We start from the raw sequence: 11,114 nt of genomic DNA, 5'->3' as shown, positions 1-11,114 counted from the left end.
AAATCAGCACCACATGTTCACATTGTGAAGGCAGTCTTCACAGTTCACAGCATCACAATTTCACCACTTCACAAGCTCACAATGAAGCACCACACGTTTACAATGTGAAGGTGAGTCTTCACAACCTCACAACTTCACACCTTCACAACCTAGCACCAGATGTTCGCAATGAGAACCAGAGTATTCACCACTTCACACCTTCACAATACATCACCACATGTTCGCAATGAGAACCAGAGTATTCACCACATCACAACTTCACAATTCAGCACCACATGTTCACAATGTGAGGTGGTGAAGACTCACCTTCACAACCTCACAACTTCACACCTTCACAATACATCACCACATGTTCGCAATGAGAACCAGAGTCTTCACAACTTCACAACTTCACAATCAAGCGTCACATGTTCACAATGTGACACTCAGTCTTCACAACTTCACATGAATACAGCATCAACAATGAGGAGCCTGATTTTCACAGCTTCACAAGTTCACAACAGCACCACGTGCTTAACAATGTGAAGTCGTCTTAACTTCACCAATTCACAACCCTGCGGTCACAATGTGACCTCAGGTTTCATTGAATTCCTTAACAAGTTCGCTACATACACTGCACAACATTTCACCAAAGCTTTATGTTCACAAGGTGACTCCACATCATCACACAGCTTCAGCTCGGAAGCTTCACAAAAGCATTATGCGCTTTCTACACAGTATAAAGACCTCACAGTCATGAAACTTTCTGCACAATAATGAGTTCACAGTCACGATTATAATTGTGGCACTTTCATTCGGAAAACCTCTGACATTAAGGCTTGTAGTGAGTGATCGAAATACATTAGAAGCTGGGTTCAGGCATAGTAAATCAGTTAGCTGGACGGCTTCATTTTATTTTACCTAATATTATACTGACTTTCAACATTTTTGATTCGAGCTTTTCATGAACTTTGGCAGTTTCTTCCGGGGTTTTCAACTTTTTACATGCATAGCAAAGATTCTTCCGAAAACCTAGGTTTTGATGATAGCAAAAGTTGGCCGAAGGACTGAAGAAAGGAGCTAGTCAATTTAGCATTCTACTGCAAGTGGACTGGTGTTCTTACCCGGGGTCATCAGATTGCTGACGATACAAACCTTGAATGTAGATGAATGTAGCGGTACAAATTTGAATATTCACGTTTGTTTCTTCCATAGTGGTGTGATCGACTGGTGTGATGTGATAAGCCATCACGGTGGTTTGATTTGTTGAATCAAAATGAAGGCAAAGTTACATAAGGCAGTTACATGAGCTACCCCTACTTAGTTCGTGAAGGTCAAAATTCAGTTGAAAACTTCTAAGCTGAAGGTATGAGCGGCTAAAAGATGGATTATCGCGAACTTGTCCAAGTTGACTTCATGGTGAAGTCAAACACAGCATCTAATTTTTAGTGAGTCTCAAGAAAACCAGATAATCTTAGAAGCAAAATCTTTGCTTGTAAGATCATCTTCCTAAGTTACGTCAACATATATATATATTTGATGTCATGGCTACATACAGTAATTACAAAGTTAATCACTACCACTACTTGTTTGTGATTCTCCAGACTCACTCATTTTTGATGATTCAGAGTCTGAATCATCAATGGCGATGATGAGAGGTTCATAATCACCACGCATTTCATCTAGTTTTTCGTATCTTGCTTTTCTGAGCTGCCTGGCTAGGATTGAAAATATTGCCTGGTTGTCTTTATACAAACATGACCATCCCTCTGAAGTTTCTTGGTGTAAGAGGGACCATTCTTCAGATAAAGTTGGGATAGGGAGAGAAGGCGATAATGTAATGATTTGTTCGTATATGTGCCATCACAATCGGTTTAATTTGAGGGGGTCTAGGTGTAAAAAATGGGTATGTGGATGATGTGGCGGTATCGAGTTTGGTATAGAAGATCACAGGTTGCTGGTAGGTATTGGCGATGAGTGCCATTCCACCGGGCATGGGATAGTATAGCTCTGGGAGTGCTGTGTCGAGTGGGTTTTGGAGGATCTGGAGGAATCTTGTAATGTTGTAATTTGGACAGAGAGTTGGGAGGTGTTCTTCGTACCATTCGTATCTTGATGTGAGCTCAGCTTCCATCTCCTTGCAAATGATTAGTCGTTCTTCTTGTGGGCGACCGAGAGAGACAGCGATGGAACGAAATGCACATAGACCATCCCCAAGGACATCGGTGACATTGATCAAGAACGGGTGTATGTAGGGAGGAAGATCAACTATACAAGGGATAGCCTAGTATTGCTTAAATTGTCAGCATGAGACAAACAAATGAGATAATTTACGCATGAGGTGCATACCTGTTGTGACAGGCTACTACTTGCTGCAGTTTCATTTTCTAGGTATGCGGAGCCGGATTCTGGCTGAAAGTTATACATGCGTGAAATTTAATTTGGTGTAATTCATTCAGACGTGAAATCAGCCATTAATTGAGATAAACTTACATCAGGAAGTGGAGCTATGAGATCAAGATCATAAGGGGATCGTGACATACTATTAGGCTCTGAGGCGAGGCCGGGCGTAATGGTAGATGGTGGCTGTTCAGTCACCGTAGGCTGGCCTTCAGCGGGAGGTGATGTAATTGGTGCATCATGTGTATCTCCCGATTGATGCTTGCCTTTGAGGCGTGTCGAGGCTGGACGCTTGCCAGAAGCTGATTCGGCAGGTGTTTTTGCATCAATAGTTGTTTCCGCATCGACAGGTTTGGCGGCCGATTTGTGCTTGCCTATAATGGTTTCAGGGTATTCTTTTTTTTCGGGTTGGGCCCTGTCTTTGAGTCAAGCTGAGGATCGGGCGACCAGAGGTAGAGCTGAGGTCTTGCGCTTCTTCTGCTTGTTTGGATGAGACACAGGAGATTTGTTGATATTTTTGAGTGTGAGTGGTTCGTTTTCATTGTTTTCCTGTTGATCAGCTTTCGCTTGAGGTTGTTGTTCTGGTGGTTTGGCTGTATTAGTATTGATATCTTTGACTTTTTTGGTTGCTTGAGGCAATTCATCTTTTTGAGCAGAGTGCTTTAGACATTCAAGATCAAAAGAGGGTGGTGTGGAGAATACGCATGGGTTTTTTTTATCAGTGTCAGATTTGGATGTTTGGTCGTCTATTGCATGGCCTGTTGTCATGGAAGTGTTGAAAAAGACTTCACTCCCAAGTGGTGATGAGGTTGAGGTTTCGTCATCTTCCCCCTTTTTTAGGTCGTCGTGTGGTAGAGATGGAGGTGGCTCTTCATTGGTCTGGTCCTAAAGTAGGGCACGGAAGTGTTAGCTTCATCAATTGATGATTTGATCCACGATTGAAAGGGTCATATGCTCACCTTGGTAGTCACAGTGGGGGGTAATAAATCAGGTACTGGGGATTTCGCTATGACGATATGAGGGGAAGAATGTTTGGTCGTTGTAGCAGCTTCAGTATGATGGTGGGGATTAGCTGATGAGGGGTCGTCCATTCTAAAGGACTTTGATTTGTGTGTGCTAATAACCTCATGTTCATTGAGAGTGTGTTTAGAGGTCGACAAGTGGTCACTCGTGATTGTGTTCAATTCGGCAAGGTCTAATTCCTGCTGAAAAGCTTCGAGGAGTGAGTCACAGGTGGCTTCGTCCAAACTTTGCATGCGTGTCATGAAAGTTTGCATCTTCTCCGACAAGATTGGGGGAGCTGGAAGGGTGGGAGCAGCTGAAGCAATTAGTGTAGCTGGATTAGTCATTGATGGAGGGGGAGACTCAGTGACGATGGCTTCTGATTTGGGTTCGGCTCGGCGTCGAAGAGCAGGTCGCTTATGGATTGGTGGGTGATCATGACGAGGTTCATAGACGGTAAATGTATGTGGGGTATCTTCAGAGATTCGAGTGGCTTGAGCGTAGAATGGACAGGTCCCAGGTGCAGTTTTATGTCAAGTGCGACCTTTGAAGCATTTGAAATCTACGTAACTTGGGCGGGAATCGAGAATAGAGATGGTGTAGCCAAGGGAAAGTGTATAGTTATCGAGTGATTTGAGGAGGTCTTGAATATTTGGGAAAACTCCAGGTGGTGGTGGTGGTAGATTCGAGTTCAAGGGGGCTATTAGATTGGGAGTCCTAGGTGGGTGATCATGATGAGCTTCATGAATGTGAAGTGTCCATTCTTCGGGTTCTGAGTCAATTTTGCATGTCGCTTTTGCGTAGAAGGGACAGGTTCCGACATTGTGTTTGTTTTGGTATCGGCCTTCATAGCACTTATAATCAATAAAGTGGGGTCGAGAATCGACAATCGAGATTCGGTAGCCAAGGTGGAGGGTGTGTTGGTTGATGTGCGAAGTCAACTCATATCGATCCTTGGCCACTGTCGTTGGGAGTGGGAGGGGAGCATTAGTGGTTGGAGATGTGGATTCGGCTTCTTGTTGGGTGGTGTCTTTTGGTCCCGAGTTGTTGGTTGGGTCTTGAGTGGGTATATTGATATTCATATTGAATAAAAAAGGTATTTTGATGGTGTATGGTGTCTAGAGTCTTGAGATTGAAATCGAATCGTTGTCGTTGTGAAGTTGTTAAGAAGTAGATGAGTCAATGCATGCAATGTTTGTGAAGCTTGTGCATATGTAGAAGTTGTTTGTGAAGTTGTGTGTATGTAGATGTTGTTTGTGAAGTTGTGTGTATGTAGATGTTGTTTGTGAAGTTGTGTGTATGTAGATGTTGTTTGTGAAGTTGTGTGTATGTATATTGTGAAGTTGTGAATTTGGGTATATGAGTTTGAATGCGGATACCGGGTCAAGGCCATTGTGAACGTGTGAAGGGCTTGTGAGCGGTTTGTGAGCGTGTAGTTAAGGGAGAGTTGTGTTAATTAGGGGGTGCCAGATGCATGGATAGCATCTGAGTTACATCTGGCAATGAAAAGGGAGAGACTCGGATGATACAGCCTTCTGTATCTTCGGGTCGGGCCGAACTTTTAGTGTACACGAGGTGAGCCAGTCACAAGACCTAGAGTCATCTTCTAGAGTTTACAGCGACATGGACCCTAGTCGATTCTAGTGCCGGCGTCACAACTTCCACAATAAAACATTTCCATTTTTTTCAAAAATAAGCAAGATATGAATGAAGACCAAGAGAGAAGAAGAGTCCATTATTTTTATGATTGATCAATTGATTATAATTGGTACCTTGAAGTATGCGCTGGTGGACACTCAAGGGTTATTACAGGTGTGACAATCACCTATAATAGGGATCACAGGTATTCCATTTCCAAATCTCATCCAGACTCCAGTGCACCACCACCATAGAGCCAATCTGGTGTCTCCAATCCCCCTTGACCTTCTTTTTCCGTTCTGACTTCCCATTTCCACTTTAATATTTCCACTTTACCTTTTCACCATAGATTATAATTTAGTTGACTGTTGCTGCTTCTCTTCCAACCAGTACTTCAATTTGACTTGGATCTTCTTTGTTTTTTTTTCAATTCAACTTCCAACATCTTTCTTTTTCAATATCTTCCAATCCATTGTTTCAATTGGACTTATAACTTGTTTTATTTTTCATTTTTTATTGATTGATTGATCCATTCTTATCTTTTGTCTTGTTCCAAGATTGGATCAATCACCAGCTGTGGGATAAATTGTGTCAATTGTCATCTGAGCCACCATTTATCTCAAACCTGCATTGTAAACTGTTCATTGGTAAGCCAATCCGTTTTTCTTACTCACATTCACATAATCCTCAATGTTTGATCCTGTTCTGATCATGCATTGTATTCACATTAGTAGTTGAAATCAAAGCAATTGTCATATTAATTCAATCATTGAATACACTCATTAGCTTCTAAAACATAATTTTTAAGGATGGAACTCCAGGTGTATGTGTTTTCAATTTTTTTCTGTCAGTGGTTAAGCTCCTGCATCTTCATTTAACACTGTAAAACTACATCCATTTTTTTAACCTTACTCCGGTCATGATGGGTTTCTTTGAAGATGCCTAAATCGAAGCCACCAAAGTGCACCTGAGTTCAAGATAGGTCTTCTTCACTTCCAACTACTGGGCTTGAATCCCAGGTGTCTGTGAAGACTGGTAAGTTTCTTTTCTGAAGCCAAGTACAATAGCTGACTGCTCTCTTTGGTTTTATGTAGTATGTAGGAAGCAGGAAGCACGTGCTACTGCTATCAGGAAGGACAATTGGGCCAACCATCACCCCTTCAATCCCACAACTTCTTCAGGTGTGGCTTCTACGTCTTCACAGCCACTGCCAACCAACAACACAGCTTTTCTCCAGCCACACATTCTGACTCACAGTCAGAATGTATATCTGGAGTCCATAGCCAAGACTCTTAACTTTTCTAGCAATGCTCATGAGGAGGTCCTCAAGGTATGTGAGGTTAGAATTTTTCCTTTATGTTGTCTTCATATAAAGATTGTGACTTCTTTCTTTCAAAAAACTTGGCCAGAAAACCAATTCATCAGCACCATCAGTTATCTGGCATATATTCAACAAATTACCAAGGAGCAAATGAGTGAGTCGAATCAATCACTCACTCTTGGATCTGCTGCTGTGGACGCTTGAAAGCCCTCTAGCATATTAAAGGTGAGTGATTTATATTTACTTCCCTTATTATGTACTGTCATGTTTTGTTTCTTTAATTCAGGATGTTACTTGACCGGATTTCAATGCTTTGATCATGGGCATCAAGATTCAAGCATATGTCAGCAGCCAGGACCCCAACCAAACCACCATACAACATTGCTTTGATGCACTATGTAAGGTAAGTTCTGTTTCTCTTTTTGTCTCTTTTTTTGCTTGTGCATCACAAAATGACAAGTTCTTTCTTATTTTGGAAATATATCAATTCAAAAGACAGATAATTCAAGAAAAATTACTAGCCTTCTGGCTATGGAACCCCAGACAGGTCTGCTGCTTCCAAGGCCCTGAAAGACTGGGCTAATAGATTTGCTGCCAATACTCAAAGCCACTTACAAAACTTGGTAAGTATTTTCTGATCATAATCTTTCTTTCTTCCTTTTGAGCTGCTCACCAACTTTGAGCCAGACGGTATAAATCTAACACCCACGCTGTAGAACTCCTACTGCACAGTGTAGCATAGGCTGAGCCGGCGGATTAACCGTCAAGGAGAACGGATGAAACTTTGAATGCTGTGAAGCTGCCCTCAACCTAAAAAAAGTTCTAATAAAAAACATGCAGGATGATTTTAACACTTCCGCCTTCACAAGCTCTCCCATAAACCTAATTTACCCCGTACAAGGATATTCACGCTTTTAAACCCTATTTATTCACCTACAACTGAGCCACACACAAAGTTAATAAAAAAACAAATTACAAAAATCACAACTTGTCCTGGAATTGAACCCAGGTTCAGTCCTTTCCCACTGGCCCTGACCAGGCCCTGATCCTAACTCTAGATCTTATACGCTAAAAAAATAAAAATGAAAATCACAAATCTTCTTCTCGACTTCAACAACAAACAGATAACTTCAATACACCAAAAACCCTTAACTTGTAAGTCTTTCCTTTCTAACACTCTATCTTACTTATAACTAACTAAAAAAACACTTCCTTATCAACTTTGTTTTATAGAACTAGCACACCACACCTTACTACTACCAATCAATCTATCCAAGCTTAGAACACTACACTAAAAACTCGAAACAAAAAAACAACTCTTGATTGATACACTCAATCCAACACAATGACACCCCCTTCCTTCAACACCAACCACCTCCCTTTATACCTTCCCAATCACCCAACCACAACTTGGCCCCTCCTCCTTCTCTCCTGTTTGCGCCGAGCGCTTCCGATCAATTCCGATTGTTCTCATGCCAAGCTACCTCTCACCCATTTTAAACCAGGTACGTTCATTCCTTATTCTTGTTCTCATCCTTTTCTATCTACTGACATCATTTTATCTCTTTTCTCCTTCCATCTGATTAGGTTATCTAATTGCTCCCTGTCTTTCCCAGCCCTTCCTTCAGTACTTATTGACTTCGATTTCTTTCTTTCTTACTTGAGGTATGTTCTTCCTTTTGTTACTTTTCTTATTCTTCTCTTTCTCTTGTTCTATCTTTTCCAATCAATCAATCTTGCTTAATGTATTGATCTTTTTTTTTCTAGCTTTTAGCTAGTGTCTTCTTGGCAACTCAGGTTTGGTTCACCACACTTCTACTCCAATCTTTATTGTAAGTTACTTCTTATCCCTTCCTTGTTTCTTTTGATCGTTTTTACATAATTTGTACCAATCCCTGTTTTGTTTTTGTTCTCCTTCATTAGGGTTCTTTTTGTTCAATTTTGATTTGTTATGTTATTGTTTTACCTTTTTAACTTTTTATTGTTATATTTTATTTTCTTGTCTTTCTGAATTAGCTCCTTTTTTGTCTTATGTAAGATATCATAAAAAAACAATTCATTTTGTTTTAATTGAAAAATGATAAATTCTTTTCAAAATTGAAATCAAGAAGTGTCCCTATTGATCAAGAGAGAGCCTGAGTTGAGAGTGAGTCTAAGATCAAGATAGAGATTGAAATAGGGAGTCTGATGGATATAAAATGGAGCCAGTTAGGAGAGGATTTGCTTTCCACAACGCAATGCCCACTATCAACCATCTTACTAGCTTGGTAAGTGTTCCCCTTTCATTTTGCTCTTTCTCTTTTTTTTGGTGCCAATTTTTTTTGACAATGCAGGTCCAGCATGCATTCATTCTTAAGACCAACCCTTGTACGGATGACCAACTTTTTGCTGATGTGCCCATAGACTTTGTACATCAAATTGCCTCTTTGGTAAGTGTTTACTTTTTTTATCTTACCTCTAGATTTGATCCATTCTGTACACAAATATTATGACCTTTGTAGCAATTACACGCTGTGCGCACCTTTCAAAAGCCAAACACTGATCACAAGTATTCTGTCTGGACTAGTGTAGATAACACCCTGGAATTTCTGAGGGATAAAAAAGCCAAGCATGGCAGCTTGTACAAGGAAGCCTAAGTGCTTTTGACCTCTTGAACATTGAAATTTGGATAATTCTAATCAACTTATGTAGTTGTCTCAGGTTTTACAACACGGTCATGGAGCTTAATAATCTATATTCCAAGAAATTATTACTTTACTCTGAAATTGAACAACCCAACAACATGCCTCCCCTGCTTCGGGTAAAATCATTAAGGGCCCATTTGGTAGCCACGGATTATTGTGTACTACTGTAAAGTTGTAATACATTAATGTCCTGGAATTACAGTTTTTGACTAAAACCCATTATTGAACTGTGGTACAAAATTGATGTACCCTTTTCAGCTGTATAGCATTTGGTAAAATCAAACCAAAACCATCCAGATTCCAAACTTTGTACATACAGCTGTACACCAACATGTCAGATTACCCCTCTCCAACAGCCTCTATCAACGGTTTTGATTTGATGCTGAGCATTCAAACTGAAGATTTTTTTGGAACAAATGAAATAGAAGATGCTCTCCAAGCCAAATTAGAATTCAACATGAGTGCTGCTCAAGAAGTTCTCACCGCGGAACTAGCCCCAAATATCCCCTGCTGTACCTCTCAAATCAGAGGTAATGAGTACGCTAGAGAGGTTTTTGAAGGTAGTCCAGTTAGATTTCAAGAAGTCTGTCGCATGAACACGACAACCTTCATCTCCTTGATGGATATCCTGGACAATTATCTCATGCCTTCAAAACATATTGATACTAGAGAACAAGTAATGATGTTTCTTTACATCATTGGAAACCACACCTTGAATTGAATGGCATCTGAATGATTCCAGCATTCAAAAGAAACAACAAGCCGCTACTTCCACAAAGTAGCAGAAGCACTAGAGCGTGTTTCAAATCAGTATATAAAACAACCCGGTCCCCAAACAGCATGCCCACCTGAAATCCTCAACGATTTGAAGAGGTATCTTTTTTTTAAGGATTGTATTGGTGCCATTGATGACACCCACATCAGGGCTGTTGTTAGGCCCTCTGACCAAGAGCTCTGGTGCAACCAAAAAGGTTTTACAAGCCAGAACATGCTAGCAGGTTGTTCATTAAACCTGATGTTCTCATTTGTTCTCGCCGGGTTCAAGGGATCTGCTTGCGATGCCAGATTTCTGGAGGTAGCTTGGCAGCAAGGAAGATTTGTGGTTCCCCCTGGTAAGTAACATCTCTCTCTCACTCCTTTTGTTTTTGTATTGATACTTATTTCTATCAATTTCTAGATTGATACTACCTTGTTGACGCAGGTTATGCCAACAAGCCTGGCTTCTTAGCTCCATATTGTGGAACTTGTTATTATTTGAAGGAATGGGCCCAAAGATTATAAAGAACTCTTCAACCTACTACGTCACTCGAGTCTTCAAAAAGCAATTGAAAGGATCTTCGGTGTCATTAAAAAAAGGTTTGAGATGCTCACAAGTATGCACTCGTTCTCCATCAAATTGCAAGCAAGTCCAGTTAAAGCTATGTGTACTTTACACAATATTATTGTTATGTAGGGCGGTGGGGATTTCTTTATGGAGAGTAATAACAGCGATGAAGCCAATGAAGGCTGGCAGAATGAACCCATGGCTGCCTATCATGCGGCATCAACTCATCTTCAAACACAGGCCGCCGATACTTGAGACCGCATGGCTATGGACATGTGGGAGGCGTACATTTCTCATCCTCGCTATCGAGGCTGAAAATCTGGACTCGGAGCTTGTTTCTCATTGAAACATTTCATTTTTGAACCAAAACTGAATCTTATTCATCTTATTTCATTCAGAGCAAGTATTTAAATCAGTAGGACATTTTGTACATAAAATTTTAAAAACAACAGCATCTTATTGTCATGTGGACTCAAAAGCATTCAATTGTAATGAAAAACAAAAGCATATAATTGTTATAAAGTGATAAAGTAATATAGAATGAACATTGGATTTGACCCTACCAAATGAAAACCATCATTGCACTTCTGAATTTTCCTTTTCATCAACAATAGTATACCCAAGGCTCAAGGCAAGCACTTGAAACAAAAATGTGATGACAAAAAGAAGAAATGTCAACAAAATGCAAAAGAAAAAAAAAGAAGAAGAGGGACACCAGACATTTATTTTTTTTATTGTGTTTTTTATTGTTTTTTTATTGTTTTTT

Source organism: Melampsora larici-populina (assembly GCF_000204055.1).
Source record: "Melampsora larici-populina 98AG31 unplaced genomic scaffold MELLAscaffold_48, whole genome shotgun sequence".
Taxonomy (NCBI): Eukaryota; Fungi; Basidiomycota; class Pucciniomycetes; order Pucciniales; family Melampsoraceae; genus Melampsora; species Melampsora laricis-populina.
This window is presented reverse-complemented; position numbering follows the sequence as displayed.